The sequence below is a fragment of the Lutra lutra genome, chromosome 13, assembly GCF_902655055.1.
Source record: "Lutra lutra chromosome 13, mLutLut1.2, whole genome shotgun sequence".
Lineage (NCBI taxonomy): Eukaryota > Metazoa > Chordata > Mammalia > Carnivora > Mustelidae > Lutra > Lutra lutra.
In genome coordinates, this window is record NC_062290.1 from 42,596,304 (window position 1) to 42,616,182 (window position 19,879).

General features: G+C 44.8%; 1 long non-coding RNA gene across 4 annotated transcripts; it reads left to right on the forward strand.

Annotated features, from left to right (window-relative positions):
• The first annotated feature begins 411 nt into the window (after positions 1-411).
• LOC125083993 (uncharacterized) lies at positions 412-15,862 on the forward strand. Of its 4 annotated transcripts, XR_007122430.1 has the most exons (5): positions 412-495; positions 743-1,074; positions 2,243-2,355; positions 11,176-11,356; positions 13,798-15,862. It is a non-coding gene; the product is annotated as an uncharacterized LOC125083993 (long non-coding RNA). The 4 variants fall into 4 exon arrangements; XR_007122429.1 differs by lacking the exon at positions 412-495 and having other exon boundaries at positions 513-1,074; XR_007122431.1 differs by lacking the exons at positions 412-495; positions 2,243-2,355 and having other exon boundaries at positions 513-1,074.
• The last annotated feature ends 4,017 nt before the right edge of the window (positions 15,863-19,879 follow it).

Genomic DNA, 19,879 nt, shown 5'->3' on the forward strand with positions numbered 1-19,879 from the left:
AACCCAAGTTCTAGAAGACCCAGATTGGTGCCCTGCGACTAAGAGGTTCTGAGGTCAAGACATTGGGGGGTGCCTTGTATTTTATATTTCCTCTTCAGTGAGTTGAATTGCTTGTTAGCTCTGACCAACAACACTTTCAAGAATGGCTTGAGGCTCTCCGACAGGTCTTCAAATAAAAAAACTCTTTGACTCAAATAGATTTAATTATGTGGGACTTTAACTGTGTTTTCTCAAATTTGTTTGAATTTGACTAGAAGGTATTTTTAGTAGGGCAAATGATGAACATCCTGAGAAACACTGAACCTTGACACACTGACTTCAAAGCTGCTATCCTGATTTATTCCCCATGATTTGAGCAGCACAACCTCTGGCCTTGTCCAAAGGAGTAAATTTGTGAGGCTAGAGGTGGAATTTGTGGACCATGTTCAGTCCAACCAAGATGTTTGCACAAAGTCCTTCAAGGAGTCAGCCTTTTGCAAATGGGAGGCCTCCAGGGTAAGCAAAGATGTTCATGAATTTCTGGGGTTCATTGGCAACTGCCAACTGCTTCTTCAACACTTTGCTTTGTTTTTCACTCTGCACATTCCAGTAACTGATCATCTCGAGATCAGTAAGGAATTCACTGGGTCAGTCACAGCCAAGGCCTTCTGGTGTTCAGATATGTCTGTGCTAGAAAGAGTAACAGTCCCCCAAAGATGTCCCTGTTCTTGTCCCTGGAACCTGTGAATGTGTTCTCTTACAGGGCAAAAGGGACTTTCCTAAGGTGGTTAAGGATCTTGAGATGGTGAGATTATCCTGTATTATCTATGTGGGCCCAAATTAATCACAAGGGTCCTTATTAGAGGAAGACAAGAAGGCCAGAGGAGATCCATTGCAGGAAGCAGAAGTAGGCATGACATGCTCTGAAAATGGAGGAAGGGGCCTTGAGCCAAGGAATGCGGGGCAGGCTGCCTTCTAGAAACACAAAAGTGCAAGGAAATGCATCCTCCACCAGAGCCTCAGGAGGAGTACAACCCTGTCTACACGTTGATTTTAGCCTGGTGAGATTATTTTGGACTTCTGACTTCTAGAAATGTAAGTAATAGAGTTGTGTTGTTTTAAACTACTAAGTTTGTGGTAATTTGTTACAAGAAACTAATACAATACCTGGGGCGCCTGAGTGGCTCAGTTGGTTAAATGTCGGTTAAATATCTGTCTTCGGCTCTGTTATGATCCCAGTGTCCTGGGATTAAGCACCACTTGGGATTCTCTGCTCAGCGGGGAGCCCGCTTCTCCCACTACCTGCTGCTCCCCAGCTTGTGCTTTCTCTCTCTTTCCATCAAATACATAAATAAATAAAATTTAAAAAAAAAGAAACTAATACAATGCCTTAGTCCTGTCCTATCTCAAACTGGCCTAGACCCACCTAATCAAACCTAGAGTATCCCGTCTAAAAGGAGATTATTCTGAAGTAGGAGGAGCCAACTCCTACCTCCGGGAAGCTGGGCCCCCTCTGAGGGCAGTTGCCCCTCTGGGAGTAAGAGTTATTGGCTGTTATCATGGCTGCCTCAAGGCATTGGGGGACTGACTCAAAGGACATGCTTGGACCACCAGAAGCAGGGACAGTTGAGACAGACTTAGGAATTCAGGTCCAGAACAGAGACTGCATCTAGAACAGGTACTGTGGGCCACTGTCTTTGATGGATTTGATTTTAGTCCCTATTGCAGGAAGTCATGTGACCAAATTTGGCTATGCATCTTGGACTCAGCATGGAGAAGGGGTATCTACCGTACATCATCTGGGCTTTAGAACCCCCCAGAGATGGCCCTGGGAGATCCCTCATGTTGACATGGCTTGCCCTTAGCTCTGGTACTCCACAGACAACCTCATGAAAACTGTCATGTCTATCCTTTGCACAGACTCTATCTGCATCAGCTGTATTCTTTTTTTTTTTTTTTTTTTTTTTTAAAGATCTTCTACCGGGATGCCTGGGTGGCTCAGTCAGTTAAGCAATTGCCTTTCAGCTCGGGTCATGATCCCGGGGTCCTGGGATCGAGTCCCGCATTGAGCTCCCGGCCTACGGATTCCCAAGGCACTCCTTGTTTTCTCTCTTTTTGTTTGTTTGGGGTGGGAGGAGTAGAGGACATTGTTGGCTTTTTCATTCCATCCCTTGGTGGGCATCTTGGTTTCAGAGGATGATTTCAAAGCCTTTCCTTATAACTCGTCCCTGTCCAACCTCTTCTTCCCACACATTATGGCCAGGTGGAGATGATCAATCAGGACTAGAGCCCCATCTTTGCTGCTGTGCCTCCTAATACTGTGTGATTCATTCACCAGTCTCACCAGAAAGGACCAGGGTCAGCGAGGTGGATGTGGTAAGCCAACTCTCCCCTCACATGGGAACCTATTGCTATTATAACTCCTTGTTAGATCTGAAGACACCCAAGCCCTGAACCACCAGAGCCGGAGTCCTAAAGATACACGGTGGTATTGGCTAGGCAGGGAGAATCAACCAGTCATCGACAATTACTCATCGACAATTGCTCCTTTGTTTACATATAACACAGGTTCTCAGGCTGATAATCCAGACTCCTTCTCCCCAGGGTGTTTGGTGACAGTGAGAGATTCATAAAAAGGCTATTGTAGGCGTGTGGTCTTCAGTCCTCGATCCTTCCCTGCCCTGTATCTCCTCCTGTTGACCTCCTGTGCCTTAGTTTCACTTTCCGCTTGACCTACTCTTGGATCTTGGTCCTCTTTAATTCATACATTGTGGTTTTTTGCTTGTCACCTGACAAGGGACATCCCACTTCTGCCCATTCCTAGGCTCCCACGAAACTGGGCAGGGATATTCCCTGGCCTCGGAAGATAAGATAGAGTTGACAATGCAGTAGTTAGGAAAATCATTGAAATTGGAGACCTAACTGGGTGCCATGGTCTGAATGGTGTCTGTCCCAAATTGTCCAAATGCTTATCTCCAACATGATGGACTTAGGAGATGATTAGGTCATGAGATCGGAGCCCTCATGAATGGGACTCATGCCCTTATGAAAGAGGTTCCAGAGCGATCTCTTGGCACCTTCCCCTACGTGAGGACACAGCAAGAAGTCAGCAGTCTCTAACCCAGAAGAGGGTGCTCAACAGACCATGCCAGCACCCTGATCTTGGATGTCTCCCCTCCAGAACGGTGAGAAATAAATCCCCACGGTTTATAAGCTACCCAGTCTGTGGTAATTTGTTACAGTGGCCCCAAGGGGCTAAGACACTGGGTGAAAGGAGAAAGTTAGAAATGCGGTTTCACTGGATAAAAGGCGATATTAATTGAAGCATTCATGAAAATGTTTGTCATCTACATTTAATTGCTCTGTAGCATAAAACAATTATGTATGTTGGTAAATATGTATTATATTAAGATATTGTCACTTTAGATTTCCCCAATTAACCCTCTGCAAGATTAGTCAGCCTCCCTAATTTATTGCTCGTGTAGCATGGTCATCTGTTTCCAGCCTCGAAAATTAGCGGGCATATTCCTCGGGTTTATGAGCTCTCAGTTCTATGCCTTGACATTGTGCCTGGAGATACAGAGCAGAGGTAGTTTGGTGGTTTCTCAGCCCAAGGTTGAGTAAACAGATGTCCCGGAGTTGATTTTACCCAGAATAATTGCATACAAAGAGCACAAATGTTTAATTAATCAGGAATCTTGTGCTTATTATCTTTTCACTGGGTTTCCACTGATAATGACCCAGAGGAAAATTCTTTTCCTTTGTGTGAATGATATTTTATTTAAAGGTTTTCATTTCATCATCTGATTTCCTCCCCCTTTCTAGTGAGGGAGAGGGGGAAGGGTCGCGCGAACCAACACCTGTGCCAGCCACAAAAGGGGGGCACCCCCAAGCTCCTGACCGCAGAGAGACAGGGGCGCGGCTGGATGGAGGGCACTTGCACGACCCAAGTCAGCCTCGGAACCGTGCGGAAGTCAGAATAATTTACTATTCTATATTCACTCGATGCAAACTTCCTTTCCCCCAGTCAAAGTTGGACGGAAAGAAAGGGAGTTACGGAAAGGGCTGACACGCGAGAAAATGGGAAGACAGTTGCGTATGAAATGAGGTTTGAGTTTTCAAGACTTAACGTTGCAGTTCCGGGCTGGCTCGCTAATGAAGGACCTACTCCCCTAACCTGCCGCTCGGCACAAAACACTAATCAGGACATTGTTTGCATTAAAGGGCTGAGTTTTCCGGTGGGTAATCATCGGGGAAACCCAGTCAAGGGCAAACAAGGACGGCGGCCCTGGCCCTGATTAATTAAACATCTGCACCAGGGCTAAAAGCGGGACTAACCCTGTTGGTCGGACACGAGCTACTGCTATTAATGGCACTCGTGGAACCGGGGAAGCGCTGTTTGCTAAAATCCCCTGTCTGGAAAGCTCTGCATTCAGGGCAGATCAGGTTATGTCTTTCTCTACTATTTTGGCTTCTTCCTGTGTCCCTAGGTATCAGGGATTCTGGGCAGGGCAGTGGTGTATGTAGCTTATCTCCTCAAGGAGAGAGTGGCCTCTGAGCTAGCCTTGAAGCACAGATGGAAGTTGGAAACGTGCAGATCTGGGGGAAAGCCAGTCTGGGAAGGGCATTCCAGGGAGGGGGACCTGGGTGGAAAAAGGCAGGATGTCTGCAACTGTAGAGTGTGTGTCTCGACAGTTATGAGGTCCGATTGGAGCCCAGGGGCTGTAAAGGTTAGTGGGAAGCAGCGTTTCAAAGATAAGGTTGATTGCCAGCTGGTGGAAATAGACGTTCATTCTGAAAGCCATCGGAGGACCTACTGGAATCTTCTTGGGTGGAGAGTGGCAAGACCAGAAGGGTGTTTCCAGAAGATGATGTAGAGTAGTGGGGAGGGTGGACGAATGAGTAGGAGGGTGGGAGGGTCATTCCTTGGCTGAGGCCTCTGCTGCTGTCACCAGAAGCCGCTATTTGTGCTGAGACCTGCTCCCAGCCCGTGACTCAGCGCCGCAGGGATGCAGGGACCCTGACTCCTCTGATGGGTGACTAGCTCCAGCACCTCCAGAAGTTTCCATCAGACTGCACTGCCGGCCAAGGGGTTTCTCTCCTCTTCACAGGGTCATACGTGCCCGGCTGTCCCACAGCTCTGCCAGCCTCTCTTGGCGCCTCCCCCATCTTCTCTCATAGGCCTCCGCCCTCATACAGCTTTGCATGTCGGATCCCATCCCGACATCTGCTTCTTGGAGGATGTACCTGTCTTGGTGTTAGTCTTGGACTGAGGTGCCTGTGTCCAAATGGAAGTTGTTAGGAGCTGGCTGGGGAAAGCACAAGATTTGTAGCTGCGGAATAGGAACCAGGGAAGGCTGTACAGCAGTGGGGGGCAAGAGAGAGGATTTGGAAGGGGCAGAATGTTCGGGTTTGGCTTTAGCTTCACTTTGCCCTCAGTGAAGAAGACACATAAAATAAATCATGTGTGATACATGAAAAAATGCCCACATTGCATGCCAGGTTTCGATCTTATGTGTTTTTCAGGCAGCTGGGATGTCGCTGCTCCGTCCCGGTTGAAGAACTTTGTTTTAAAGGACTTAGATCGGGATGGTAAATAGACTCTGTTTGCGGAAGAAGTCTGATAAATTGGTAGTGACCTTGGGGGGCTGTGCTCCAAAGGGCTGTGCAGCCATGCGGAAGGCACTGGGATTGATTAATGTGATCTGTTACAGTTGAGGGAGTAGAGGCAGTGGGCTGAGGGCTAGCCTTTGACAGCCCAGCCCATGGTGGTGATCTCTTAAAGGCAGCATTTTGTGCCCAAAAGGAGGCTGTTGGTATAATCGGGGGAAGAAGCAAGAGGGCCTGAAACAGCTGGGAGAGGAAAAGATCAGGACGTAAATATGAGAATCACAGAACTAGAGGGAGTAAGACTGGGGAATCAAATAGGGCACGAGGTAAAGGAGAAGGATCAGGTAAGATTCTGAGGTTTCCATTGCTGGTGTGTGTGTGTGTGTGTAACTAATCAGACCATACGCTCCTCACCACCTGGGACGGGTAACTTGAGTCTCCCTCCAAGCACCTGGTGGCATCACCATCAGTCTTTTTTTTGATGATCATTAGGCTCATGTGCAGGTTTTTTATACGGACGGAACGTTGGGCAGAGATTGGTTCTATTGCCTTCATTCGACTCTAATCATTCAAATGCCCAGATTCACGTTTAGTTATACACATGTTTGTTCTTTATAGGTCCAGAAGTATATCGGAATTCCATCTGTTCTGTAGTCACTTCAGAAAAGCTCCAAGCACGTCGCCCACCGTCAACTTGCGTTATTCCATTTCTCTTTACTGGAAAGAGAATGTATTGATTTAAAGTGGGTTTAGATCAAGAATACGAACAACACTTGGTATTCAAGAGTCCCCATCTGCGCCGTTGTGTTAAGGACAAAAGAACATCTGTTTGGCCCTGCCTCACAGCAGGAGGCCCCATGCTTGGTCAGGCGTGCCCCCACAGGGAGGGAAGGGGGTGACAGAGGCTCTGGGGTTCGTCACCACAGAATTCAGAGGACTGACTCACTTCCCTTCCTGAGATGCCGGCCATGGTTTGTGGTGGTGGCTCACCACACTGGCGAGGCTCTTGCCTTTCCTGCCTTTCCTGCCTTTCCTGCCTTTCCTGTTCCATGTGATCTTGTCCAAAGGTGCCAGCTCCTGGCTTTCCAACTTGGGGACGCATACATTTTTTCAAGAGGGCGGAGGAAAAGTCAACATGAAGATTAATGGACTTCAAAGCAGGGAGAGAACAAAAATACTGGAAATTTCTGCCCATGATTCAACTTACAGGGGCACAAGCATACCCTGGAGACAAGGAGAAGAACCAAATCTAGTTTTAAGGCCAGAGCCTTGGGTTTAAGAGATCATTTAGAGAACTCACTGAAGGCTACACAGCCGTGAAAGTAATTGCTGAATTCTGCCCTGTCCATATTCTCTCTCTCTCTTCTCTCTCTCTCCTTTCCTCCCACCGCCTCTTTTTTAATGGTGGTGGGCCTTAGCTTTAAAATGAAGTTTAAGTTTAAGAGAATTCATTTAAAAATATGTTCTTTAGCCTACATTTATAAAAATAATTTCCCCCAACTGGAACTCTAACATATGTTCCACATATGTGGCAATGCTATTGTACAACATGCTATTTCTGAATACCACACAAAAGTAAAATCCTAATTTAATTTTAAGTAGCATGGGAAATTTCTAGTGAAGAGCAAATTCGTTATTTCACACCAGAAGAATTTTGAAAAAGGCCCGGTACAAACCTAACATTAGGCGTTAGGTGATGGATAGGTAGCCTGCTCCTCATTGTCTATGTCGGTAATATCCAGCCCAGCTCTAAGTCACACTGTTTATTGTGATATGCTAAATTACCCGAATCTGTCCTACCTTGATTTCTCTCTCAAAATCTCAAATTGTTGCCAGAGAACTGCTCTTTCAACTGGATCTGGGCAGGGCTTTGGGGAAATTGGACGGTCAGTTAAGTTAATCACAGGCGTGAATTCCTTGTGGGTTCCCAGAGGACAGCCCATAGAATGTGTTTCCCAGCTGTAAGAGGTACCCTGAATTCTAGTACATACCCACTTCTTGAGGGAAGGGGATGATCCCTGGCTGCCAAACAGGGCCATTTTTGTAATGGCTTGATTGGGTAAAACGTGTTTCGGTGGAATAGATACCACGTACCATGACCACGCCCTCAACCCTTGAGTTGGGTGAGGAGATGGTGACTCATGGGGCTCAGCTGTATAGACAGCCCATAAACCAGGTAGGGACTGAACTTACCCTTTGTTGGTGACCACTGCTTACTCTCCAGCAGGAGGAACTTAGCCAATGCCTCTCAATTTGCAAAATGGCACCAAACTGGCCCCCAGAGAAACATTATCAAAGGCCTTTTTGTCTTAGAATGCATCGGTGCTGAGGAAGGGAATGTTATGCATGGCATGCATGGATGGGCTTTGAACCCACCCAAGTCCAAACCTCATTTTCTCTCTGGGAGAGAGGAAGGTGGCAGGAGAGGGAGCCAAGAGGCCAAGATGCTGCCAACATTCAAGTGGGAAGGGCCCTCCTCTGGAATGAGTATGCTGGCAGAGGAATGGGGCAGAGGAATGAATTTTAGAAATGTTGTGGTGAACGAGACACTGAGATTTATTTTAAAATGAAAGATTTATGAAAATAACCTGGTACCAGAGGAAAAAGAGACTTGAGGGTTGAAACAGATCATGGTTGGGGGAGCTGGGATGACGTGGAGTGCAGGAGAACGATGTGGCAGGGAGGAGAAGGTGAGGGGCCAAGAAGAGAGTCCCCAGGAAGGTGCAGGGGAGGGGGCATGGGCTGCTGATCTGGAGGCGGTCTTCTCTTCTTGCTGCCACCTTGGTCTCCATGACCTGGCAATTGGCTTCTTCTGTGGAGGGAAGGGGGAACTGAGACCCACTGGCACAAAGCACAGAAGACTACCCAGGCTCGGAGAGGATGACAAGAAATTTAATGAGAGGGTAGGCGGTGGTTCCCAGACCTGAGGAAGAGATGAGGATGAGGGTAGCTGCAGGGGTGCAGTGAAGCAGGAAATGATGGACAGGCTGATCAGGACCTGGAGCCCAGCTTTCATTAGCTCTGAAAGTTTTCTGTCTCGGTGTTGCTCCTGCCCCAATCCCAGAAGGGCAATTCCACATGGTCTGGCTTGGGTCATGTTCTCAGCTGTTGGCCAGAGGAGGGCACCCAAACCATGAGCAATGGCAGAGAGGTTCTCCAGGAAAGAACTGAGGTGCTGTGATCAGAGAAAGAGGGAATAGTAGCTGGGCAAGCAAGAACACAAGCGCCCACTGCACAGGGTGACGACAAAGCCACCACAAGACCTTGTCTCGGGTTCCATGGGATCATGGAAGGAAGGGTTTAATAACACATCTGATGTTGTTACCTCATTTATTTCTCACAATTACCCTGAGAGGGAGAGAAAACCAACTGAGGACTCAAGAAATATCTCAGGACTCATAGCACCTTGGACCGACATCTGGTCATGGGTCCCCACGGCAAGTGTGCCTTCTGGTTCTCTGTGGTGCCCACACAGGGAGCTCCCTTGGGCAGGGGGAGTGGAATGGACTTTTCCAGCCCGAAGCCGTCCCAGAGCTCCGGGTGAGTCTGCACAGAAGAGTCTTTTCATCTAAACTTCTTAATATAAACTTGAAGCCCGAGTGCCTATCTCATATTTAAATATTTTCAGGAATGCTAGAAGGTGGGGGGAACTTCCACCCAGAATCATTTCTGGAAAGAACTACCTGGGGAAAGGAAGGTCTCATGTACCAAGCTCGATCCTTCTCTTTTGGCCACTGCAGAGCACCTCCTTGTTTCTGCATCGAGATGTTTGGCTCCAGTTGTTACATTGCTGGGTTCCCACCGACAGTCCCTCCTCGAGCCCCACCCCCCATCCCATGATGAGATGCAAAGATTTAACGGTTTCCAGAGGGAGGCTACCTAATTTGACACACATTTGACACACACATTTGACACATTCCACACGTTCTTGGGCTTGAATAACACCACCTGTAAGCTGGTGAGATAGTGTGTTCAACGTGTGGTAACCCGGGAAGCTGCCCTTTTCACCCGGTTGTGGGAAGGGTGGTCTCACACATTTTTTCCACAGTAATTTGATTTCATCTGAGAACAACTGCAGAAGCTACTGTTGGGAAAGCAACCCAAGGTTCAATGTCGAGGTCATTATTAGTATTAGATGTTTCAGATCTGTGACATAGTTGAGTTCTAGTATACTCATAAGGAAGCATCCTGTGAGGACTTCTATCAGAATTGGCAGGGGTCCAGCATTTCACCATCAGGATGGTGCCCCCATCCTGGGCAACAGGTGTTTTGAGTGTTTTTGAAAAGCCCTAACAGCCCAAACTTTGCCTAACAAAGCTTCTCTGTGCCCTGAGTTCTTTTCCAGGCTATGGGTTTTATTCTCCAGGGTTTTTACTTGTGGAGTCCTTTCGGTATTCAGGACCAAATGTTAGCTTGGGCTATGAGGTTCAATCTTCCTCTCCCACAAGCCAATCTTAGTAACACAATTTGAGTAGAAATATGCAAACACAGTTTCAGATCAAGTCTGCTAGCCTCCATCTTTCAGCCAGATGGCCACCCCTAAGACTTTTTCTGAAGAAAGTTTGGAGACTTCCTTAGGAGGGTGAAAATAATGAGTAGTACATTCAGAATAGAGAAATCTTGGGCACGGCAGTGTTCTGTAAGGAGAATGCTTTCTTAGCTCCCAAATTTTGTCTGCAGCTCTCAGCTAATCCAAATATCTATTTATAATAGCATTTGGAGAGACCCTTAAACTTGGGTTTTAAAAACCAAAAGAAATATTAAGAAGAAATCCACAGGACAATTTGAACAATGTATATTTTAATACATAATTAAGATGGATATTATTATACACAAAAAAGTAACACAGTGGTTCCACTAACAATTTTTTTTCAGTTCCTTCTCCTTAAATCCCTTATGTAGGTAAGGCTAAGAGAATGGTCTTTGTTTCTGTAGGGTGTGCTTTATCTTAATGTAACAGCCCAAGTTCATGGTGATACCCTACTGTGAGGGTCTGTGTGGGATGTCACCACCTGTGACAGGGCTCTTATTAATGAGCTGCAGAACATACTCTATCTTGGTATACAGTCTATGTCAAAGTCCATACCAAGTTCTGAGCCTTAAAGAGGTTCCTTTCCTCTGGCTTTCTTTGCTGAATGTGTGCTTCAAGTTACTTATTTCTCTGGGAAAGATTTCTCTTTTCCTTAGCATGGCCTTGGATCTTTCTGTTTCTCTTTGAATGCCTTCTGTCTACTGCCTTTGTGTGCTGCTTTATCTCTTTATTGCAGGGTGGAGGAAGTGTTTGATATTTTGTTCCAACAAAAATTTTTGGAATATCTATTTGATCAGCCAGTGGGCTAGGTTGCTATGTGAAAGAGTAAGTTCCAAATTTAATCTGAGCTGAAAACAAATTCCACTGTTATGCAGAAGCATGCTCACCTTGATCTCTTCTGGGCACTCTCCCAGGTTACAACAGCTCAGACTCTACCCCTTAACAATTTTATGCCCACAATAGAGGCTAAAGAATCACCAAGAAGTATGGGAAAACTCACTGTTTGCAGAGATGCTAATTATTTCCTCCAACGATCATTTCCTTCCTTTTTCCAGGCCTCTAGAGAAATTGTCTCCAAAAACAGCCCAAAAGGGAGTTCCCTAAGTGCTTTGAGACCCTGTTACTGTCTACAGCTTACTGCATCAGATGTGGATTCCTCACCCAAGATAAGCCAAACGCATGTAGCCTAAAGATGCAGCGACTACATAAGTTGTCTTGGAAACTTGAATTGGAAAGGTAACTAATTGTGAAAGCAGAGGCCTACATTCTGTGGCTTCGGTGATGGGAGAGATGCAGGCACTGCCAAGCAAGCCATTAGCACAGGGAGACAACAAAGGAATTTGTCTGTCTTAACCAGAAAACTGTGTACAAAGAAAAGCCTCTGAATTGTGAATCAAGAATTCTGAACCAAGAACCTAACTCCTTACTTTGGTTTGAAGCTTGGATTTATGCTATGTATGTGGTCTAAGAATATTTGAGATGAGATACTAACATAAAAATGTGATTCTAGGCCCTGATGTCATACAGTCATGAACCAAACACAAAACTCCATTGAGTCATACCCTCAGCTCAGGCCACAGAGAGTTCCTGTAAGTAAAGCCACACTGAAGATAAGCTCACCCTCCCAAATTACAAAATATATTAGGAAACAGTCCTCATGACAGAAAGTCAACAGATAGAATACAGCAGGATTAGACTCCCAGTAACTTCAGACAGTAGATCTGTCATAAAAGCATTATAAATATGTTTAAAATGATTAGAAACATAAAACAAAAAATTGAAAATATAACAAACATACAAGATATCATGTAAAAAGAGACTACAGAGCCAAAAAAGAAAAAAATTAAAAATAGAAGTAACAATGTAGTCATTAATTTTAATGGATTAGATATAGCTAAAGAGAAAATTAATGAGCTGGAAGAGAGGTCTGATTCCAATTCAGAATGCATCACAAAGACATAAATGTGTAGGAGAGTGATTAAAGATATGGAAGATAAAATGAGAAATAATATGATTTTCAAACAGAGGATAGAGAATGACAGAGAAGGAACAGTTCAAGAGAAAAGGGCTGAGCACTTTTTATAATGGTTAAAAGACAAAAATCACAAGATTCAGGAAGCTACGAAGTCAGCAACAAGCTGACTAAATAAGAATAAATCCAAACCATAAGTCCACTGTAATGAAAATGAGGAACACCAAAGCCATAAAAAGTTCTTAAAGCAAACACAGAGAAAAGAGATATTTCCTACAAAGGAAATATGATTAGACAGGCGGCAGATTTTTCAACAGAAACAACAGAAACTAAAAGTTAGTAATATACCCAAAACAGGAATAGAAACTGTCACTTCATTAACTACTTAAATTATTATTGAACAACACAGATGAAATTAAATTTTGTTTTAGTTACCAAAGATTTTCATGAAGGAGTTGTTTTGTTTTTGTTTTTGTTTTCATTTTTAAGATTTTATTTATTTGAGAGAGAAAGAGAATGATTAGGGGGCAGGGGTAGAGGGAGAAGCAGGCTCCCCTCGGAGCAGGGAGCCTGAGGCAAGGCTCAATCCCAGGACCGTGGGGTCATGACATGATATCAAGGCAGATGCTTAAATGACTGAGCCTCCCAGGTACCCCTTTTATGAAGGAGTTTCTAAAAGATTTATTTCAAGTAGAAGAAAATTGAACCAAAAGGAAAGAAATGAAATTCAAGAAAGGTTAGTAAACTTACTACCTGTAGAAAATAACAATAATGTTGACAGATTTTAAGGATGCAGAGAATGTGTAATTGAAATGTTGGACAACAAAAATATGGAAGAAGGGTAGGAGAAGATTGGAGATCTGAATATTGGTGGATGGGTAGAAATGCTGACTTATTTTATACGTTCTGAAGTCATGTGTGTGTGACAAAAATGTACGAGTAACATCCAAACAGGTAGTATGTATATGCAGACATACAAATGAGCAGAGAAAACAAAGGTAAAAGAAGGAAAAAGACCTATCAGGCCAAAAAAAAAAAAAAAAAAAAAGAATTACATTTTTACCAGAATTTAGGGCAAGATTAATGATTAGGGACAGATTGTTCTAAAATATAGCAATACTAATATGTTCCTAATAGCCTCAAATAAGAGACAACTGTTAAATTTACAGGAGGAATTGTCAAATATACAATCACAGTAATGTTTTAACACTACTCTTCAGTTAGGTAAAGCAAATTTTAAAAATTAGTGAGAAGACTTGAATAAACTGTTTTTGTAGTGATGGTGACAAGTTGCCTAAATAGTACTTCTGATTCCATTTCTGAGAGATGTAGGATCATTCTACCTGAAATTCCTTTGGGAAGGCGAACTTCCAACAGGACACTTTTTTATGGAAAGGAGGGATCCGAATTCTCTAACCTTTCACCTGTGCCTGGCTCCCTCCTGTGGATGAGACCCATTCCAGCCCTGCTTCGAGGACTGGCTGATTTTGGCATGTGAATCCGGCTGACTGTTAACATACCTTGGCTGCGATTTTTTTTTTTCCCTTCTGCTTTTTAAATTAGTGCAAGCTGGTATAGCTTCGGGATTCTTTGCACACCGCCGAGGCAGCAGAAAGTCACGTGCGTTAGCTAAGGTGCACGCTAAACTGCTGTCACAAAGACACTAAAAAACACAGGGGGGCAGATGAGGTTATTTCTCTCCCAGGGAACATCCAGACGCCGGCGGGCAGTGCCGGGCAGGCAGGTGGCGCTGCTCCACAAAATCCTCTAGCTTTCTTCTACTTTTTGATGTCCTCTTCATCCGCCCATCTGCCCTTCTAGCCCCGGGGAAAGGTGAGTAGCTCCTTTACAGAGATGTCACCCAACATTTGCACACGTCACTTGGAATCACTTCCCTCTGGCTGGACCTTCCTCCCAGGGCCACTCTGAGTTGCAGGGGAGCTTGGGAAATAACTGTGTGCGGCTGGGCAGCCATCTTTCTTGTTCCTCAGTGCATGGGGGTTTTGGGGTCATTCTGTTGCTGGAAGGGAAGAGATTAGAATGGGTAACGGAAGGAAACGAGCAGGGGCAGCGGTAGCTCAAATCTTTATTCCCAGCACCATTCATTACATGTGAGGGACACTGGAACCTGTCATGACTTCAGTTTTTCCGTTTAGAAAAAAAAGGATCTCAGAGTTGTTATTAATGGCAATCAAGACGTAGAGAGTGAAAACGAGGGCTCCCAGGGTTCTCTGTGGGTCCCTGGCCCTGTAGTTCCTCGTCTGCGCAGAGAAGAGATCCCAGGCGGGCACACAGTGCATTGCAGGGTCATGCGGGCTGTTGGGAGTGAGGGGGCAATGGCCGACCAGCTCCTGCCTCTGGCTGCTTTGCCTGGAGCCCCTCTTTCCTTCTCCTGATCTCCCCTTCCCTCTCTCCCACCTCCCCACTGGAGGGATCCTGCGGATTGATGGACTGTCACCTGGAAGGTGGAGGCAGACCCCAGATCTCTGTGTTCTTAAAGGAAAGAAGGATTAATGAGCTCCTTAGAGTTGTCTGTGGGCTGGAGCTCATCTCGGTGCCTGCTCCGGCTGGGACAGTGTACTGCCAAGAGAAAGGCAGGCAGCTACAAAGCTTTGGTCATGCTGCCCCTTGTGTGACCTGTCAGGTCTTGTCTGTGATCGGCTGTGCTGGTTGGTGCAGGTCACACGCTGAGCTCTTCCCAGGAATCTGATTGTTTGCAGTTGTAAAGTGCAGGAGCTTGGATCTGTCCGAGCAGAGGGTTAAATCATGGAGTGTTTTACAAGGGCAGCTATAGGGAATGTCTTGTTTTCTCCTTATATGGCTATTTTTCTCAGTCCAGAATCCCAGGGTGTATTTTACGTGGTTGAAATACACAAATGGAGTCATAGTCTTAGCCAAACATGCTATGTGGCTTTAAAATTAACAAGCCTCTCTCTACTTCTGTATCCCAAACACACATTCACATGCACCATTTCCGTTGAGACCGTGGAAAGCTACTCCTTCCTTTTTAGCCAAAAATATTCAATGGGGTGGATTTCTACAATTCTGTTGCTTTATGTGGGAGAAAGATTTCTTTGGATCAGAGTAGTTTTGCAAGCGTGTGGGTCAAGTTTAAGTAGCAAGTTTTTAATGAGTCGCTACCATATGTGATGTGCTGCCTTCACTGACTCTGGATGTATGGGCAGAATGGGGGCACCAAACGTTAACATATAAAAAGGAAAGATGTTTAATGATGATTCAAGACGACACTAGTCAGAAGGCAGCGCAGGGTGAGAGAGAGCATGAGCTTGCCACAGGCGCTCAGGGGAAGGAGAAATCTGTTCAGACTGCGGTGATCAGGGCAACTTTGATGGAAGAAGTGGAGGTTTGAATTAGTTGGATTTGGTTAGGTCAGGGGGAGAAGGAGAGGCATTTTCGTGGTGGAGACCTGAAGAAAAATGCTAAGGAGAGACAATGAAGGGAATTTTAAAAGAGGAGAGCGAATAATCCAGAGTGGCTAAAGCAAATAATTCATGTAGGAGAAGAGGCACTTTGGGTGGGAAAGGTAGATGAAGGCTGGAGTTGGCCTGGGAAGTCAAGCTGGAGCTGCGATTTTTACTGCATGATAAAGTGGAGACATTGAGGGCTTTGGGGTATTTATTTTGATCTGAACCGCTCTGGGCACCAGGATTCTCAATAATTTCTGTCTCCAAAGCTTATTTTTCTTTTTGGCTATCTCATCAAATATGACAATCTAGAACATTAAGATTTAAATTTTTTTCAAAAAAAATTTAAAAAATTTTTTTAATTTTTTAAAAAATTAAAAATAGGAACCGGAACAAGAATAGGAACAGGCTGAGCTGGAAGCCTGATACAGGGCTTGATCCCAGGACCCCGAGATCATGACCCGAGCCGAAGGCAGACGCTTAAATGAATGAGCCATCCAGGCATCCCTAAGATTGTATTAATTAAATATGACCTTTAGGTATTAAAAGTAAGACTTTTTACCAAGAGTTCCTTAATGGTGATTTCATAAATGAGACATGCAGTGTTTATTATTGAATACAATTCTTGGTCATACCTTCTGGAACACAAACTATGAACTAAGGTTTTGCAGGGAGAAGCTGATTGACCAACTTTCATTCCTTGTGGGCAGAAGAGGCAATATGGGAGGAAAACTCCAGCATTGGATCAAGATGCAGAAACCCCACATTCTGAGCAAATTTAGATGAAAATTTTCATTTCAGGACATTTTGGAGATAATAAAATCTGGCATGAGAATTATGCTCCCCAAAGCCTGCTTTCTGAGTCTCATTCGATCTCCACTTGAGTTTTTTTCCAGAGATAGAGCTGGGATTATGATGGCTATTATAAATATGAAGAAACTGTCAAGAAGTTTTAATGACTTTCCCAGACTCACCCAGCTAGTTTGTGGGGCAGCAAGGGCTGTCGGGAGCGTGGAGGGGGCCAGGTGGTGTCCTTGTGATAGTGAGTTGGCAGCTCGTGGGCTCCCGTGGATTAGAGGCATAGAAGTACAGTCAGGGAAGCAGCCACATTAGACAGAAAGGCTGTCCTGGCCAAAGCAGGTGAGAGGGTGAAAGGCAATGACAAGGTGACTAGGGATAGCCCTTGGGAGGAGGAGCTTGGGGATCCCCCAGGTGATAACCTCCATAGGTCAGGTGGGATAGCACTGACAGGGAAGGGCTCCCAGTCAGGGCCAGCTGGAGCAAAGACGCAGAGAGGTTGAAGGGACCTTGGGCAAGTCACTTGACTTTTCTGAGCCTCAGCTTCCTCCTGTGCAAAATGAAGCAAATCATAACCCCTAATGGTGTGACACTGCAATGATTAGATGGAGAACATGGGGCCAGAGCAGGTGGCTCCATCCCTGGGATACAGCCATGTTCATTCGGATTTTTTGCAAAGAGTGCCATCAAGAGCTATCAAACAGGTGAGCTGGAAAGGATCTGGAGACCTACAGTTTGTCTAGGAATGAGGGTGGCATTGGGTTTACATTTAAGAACAAAAGAGAGGCCAGGCTGTGAGGGACTGGAGTTATTTTTTTGTTGTCATTTCTAATTCAACATTGAAAATCAGGCAGAAGGAACACAACTGCATGCACACACACACACAAACACACACACACATACATATACACACACATTGTGCTGAACACACGTAGGTGAGCATGGTGGACCATGGCAAAGGCTCTCGCTCACAGATGCTCTTTTGTGGGTTTATGAAGGATCGTTTAATGTGGTGTTGTTTTCCTATTTTAAAACCTCCTAAAATATTTAGCACTTGCAAAGGGGAATGCCAGGCTCCCGGGTTACTTGCATAGGTGTTGGGTGCGTGTTAAGTCAGGGACATGTGATGCCTCAAGTCATCTCTGATACGAGATTGTCATTGAAATATATGAGGTCATAGGATGATGAAGCCAGGGAGGCTGGGGAGAAGAATCAGGATATGTATGGGCTCTATGTAATTGTTCGCTATCAAAATATGTATTATTTGCAAATGTTTATTGGAAAATCCATTGTGGAATACAACTCATTCTTGCCCCTAGAGAGCAAAACCATTATTATGTATTACCATGCTGTTATGAATACCATCAATGTACCCTTATGCTTTTATATCCTTGATAATTCTGTTATTTATTATGACTGTCTAATTCATATCGGTTGGCTACATTACCAACATTTATTGAGAGTGTTGAAGAGCAGTGGATAGATTGGTTTAGCAAGAAGCATGGGGGTGAGTATACTGAAGGGTGTAGAACCTGGCCAGTTACAAAGATGCTGGCCAACTTATAAAACTGTTCTTGATTGCTTGGATTCTTCTGGAATCACATTTTTGCTGATTTTTTTTTTCCCTTCATAAATTCTTGAATCATGGTTCTAACAAGCAGGACCCGGTGTCAGAAAGTCCCACCACATTATTGGCTTTGCACTGTTCTTTTAAACATGTAGGAAGTGGGCTTGGTACCCAGAGGACCACATTGACTTGGGCCACTTTGAATATGCAAATCTCTTTAATCCCCATCACCTGCTTCACCCATCAAGGATACACTCATGACGATGAACACTGAGTAATGTACAGAATTATTGAACCACTCTATTGTACACCTGAAATTCATATAACACTGTATGTTAACTATACCAGAATTAAAATTTAAAAATATATTCCTTCTTACATAGAAGAATGGAATCCTTAGGAGGAGAGACGGGCAGGATGCCGGGGAAGAGAAACTCTTTGGCTATCAGACGTGGCTCTGTTCCTTACCTCTCTTTTCTTAGACCTTTTTCTGTGGTATTTTCTATCCTTTTCTATTTGATGAACCTAAGCTATCTATCCACCTCTCCTAGTGAATTTGAGGGGGATTTCAAGAAGTCAAAATACTGCATCTTAATACGAGGGCTATTTTGTAAGTTTGCCATTAGGAAGAGTCAAGGTCTTGTTTGAGTTTCAAAGAACGATGTGATGCGCTGGCCTTGCTCAGACAGATCCATCTTAATTGCTCTTAGGCTCGTTTGGGGAGCTGGGACACATGGCTCACATAGGCAGACCCAGCTATGGGGTGAGCCCGTGCTGCCCCACCAGGGAAAACTGTGCCATTTATTCTGAGAATGTGCAGAAACACCATTTGATTGGGAAGAGGCCTTAGGTCATTTATCTCCCACTTTTAAAATGATGAGATCAATGTGTGTCCCCAGTGGGCTGTCCCCCTTCTATTCAGCAACAATACACTACTTCTTTTCAAAGAGAAATATGCTTCCAATAAGGGGGAAGGGAGGCTGGGGGTGGTAGCAAAGGGGATCAAGCAACTTTCATTGAAGGATTCATTTTTGATTGAAATATTTTGTTCTAATCTCCAACTTCCTTTATAACTTGGCAGAATGACCAAAAGAAAAACAATGTCCCTCCCTAGCCCAGTTTACGGCCTGCCAGTGCAGAGGATCCGGTTACGTCTTCCAAATTGTATACGTTGGGTTGTTTGATACCTTCTTTTTTTTTTTTTTCCTCTTTTTAAATCTATTGCTCATATACATAGGGTTTTCTTTTAATGGCTTGTCAAAGTGGACTTTGGTGAAAAACCACAGGAGGAAAAAAACAGAATGAAAAATATAGATCAAATTTAGCTGGCGATTTAATACCTTTTTTCTTTTTTTTTTTTTTTTTTGGTTCCTTGAGTATGTTGTGGAAGGAATTCTCTGCAAGTGATACATCCTGTAACTGTAGGCAGATGTAATCCCCTGGCCGTGATACCAGTAAAGATTTCCCTTCACGTTGGAGACATTTGCAGCCATTTTGTCCCCTCCCACAAAGAGGAAGTACACAGGGAGGAGGACGTTCTGGGCCATGTGCGCTCTCTGTAATGTTCCACGGTTGTGTTTACAATTCCCAGGATGCCCTGGGAGCCTGGCTTTGGAAGGGAAAGGATACCAGGGTATTATGACCTGGGGTTGGAATCTGGGGAGGGCCCACAGGGGCACTTCCTCTTCTCAGAAAGGCCTTTCTCCTACTTGCTGCCAGTCTGCCTCACCTCCTCAAGGACACATGCCGGTGTGGACTCTGCCCAAATTCAGTCTGTGCTCATTTTGCTTTTGTGGTGTGTCCTAAGAGGGCACTGTTCGTGTTACCATCATTTGGATGGTTGCCTTTTCTCCACAAATATGTTCAAAACATCTTTTTCATTTCCCTCTTGGTGGGGAGTGTTTTTTTTCTAGTGGGGTATAGGAGATAGATTCTATCTGCTCGCCCAGACCAGAAATAGCTTGAGTGTCTTGTTTATGGCCCCCAGATGCACACCC